General features: G+C 32.9%; 1 protein-coding gene across 2 annotated transcripts in view; it reads left to right on the top strand.

Annotated features, from left to right (window-relative positions):
- Window positions 1-1,636, top strand: part of LOC106880485 (homeobox protein Meis1) — a 261,086-nt gene that overhangs the window by 52,900 nt on the left and 206,550 nt on the right. The window lies entirely within an intron of this gene.

Genomic DNA, 1,636 nt, shown 5'->3' with positions numbered 1-1,636 from the left:
ATATATAACTACCTTTACCTTCTACTTGTTTTAGTCATTAGACTGTAGTCATGCTGGGGCACCGCTTTGAATAACTTTTCTAACCGAATGAGCTGACTCAAGTATTTTCTTTAAAGCCAGGTACTTATTTTATCATTCTCTGTCGCCGAACCGCTCAGTTAACGTAAGCACACCAACAAAGACACGGATACGCGCGCGCGCATATACGACGGGCTTCTTTCAGCTTCCGTCTACCAAATCCACTCACAAGGCTTTGGTCGGCCCGAAGCTATCGCAGAAAGCACTTTCCCAAGGTGCCACGCAGTGGGACTGAACCCAGAACCATGTGGTTGAGAAATAAGCTTCTTACCACACAGCCACTATTATATATAAACAGCATACATGCATATGTACATGTATATACATATATGTGTGCTTTTGTGTTAATGTTTGAGTCGGTGTGCATAAATACAATTCATACAACGCAAACATACACACACATGCACACACACACACACACACACACACATAAACACACGATGTTAGGCTAAATCCTGCCATTTTATTTTCTTATATAATACCATGATGTCAAAGAGTACGGGCTCAGTGGAAGAAAAATCACTGATGAGGTCCAATAAAGTCGGAACGTGCCAATTGCTTTCACGAGCTGGCTTTAAAAACAACATCTACATCAAAATGCGCTATTGTTTATTTATTTCCCAGTAATCTGGATTAGGTAATATAGCTGGAATTATCTACCATGCGTGTCTTTTTTTTTTTCTTTTCGTATTTTGTTTTAGCATTTCCAAAACTCCTATGGGGACTTTTAGCTGTCTGCTACTAAAATGTATATACCTTTATTCATTTTTCCGTATTTAACAAAGCTGAGACGCAGTAAACTCACACATGTGTGTGCATATATACACATAAATATATATATATGTTTATATATGCAATAGAAATATGCACGAAAATGTATATATAAATTTATATATACATATTACTCTTTTTCGCTTTATATATATATTTATATACGCAGAGATGTATGTATATGTGCATAAATACATACACGTATCAATACATATATTTTTATACTTATATACGTGTATATATACACGTGTTAGCATATATGCATATCTATCTATACACACATATATATAATGTGTGCGTGTATGTATGTCTATCTATCTATCTATACATAAATACATACATACATACACACACACACACACACACACACACACACACACACATATATATATGCGGATGATTTGTATGTGCATGTATTAGTGTATAAGCATATATGTATGCATATGTATATACTTATAAATTAGGGTATATATATATGCATAAATATATATATATATGCATTTATACACATATATACGCACGCACATATATACATACATACACACACAAGCATATATATATATATATATATATACATTTATACATACATACAAATATGTGTGTATACATGCATACATACATATGTACACACACACACACACACGCGCGCAAATATATATAAATGCACATTTACAAACACATTCATACACACACTGTATGTAGATGTATGTATGAATGTATGTATTCTTAATAATATAAACGTTACATATGCACACACGTTTATATATATTTATATATATACATATAT

This window comes from Octopus bimaculoides, chromosome 16 (genome assembly GCF_001194135.2).
Source record: "Octopus bimaculoides isolate UCB-OBI-ISO-001 chromosome 16, ASM119413v2, whole genome shotgun sequence".
Classification (NCBI taxonomy): Eukaryota; Metazoa; Mollusca; class Cephalopoda; order Octopoda; family Octopodidae; genus Octopus; species Octopus bimaculoides.
The sequence above is the reverse complement of the archived record's forward strand: the minus strand, read 5'-3'. Positions and strand labels throughout refer to the sequence as shown.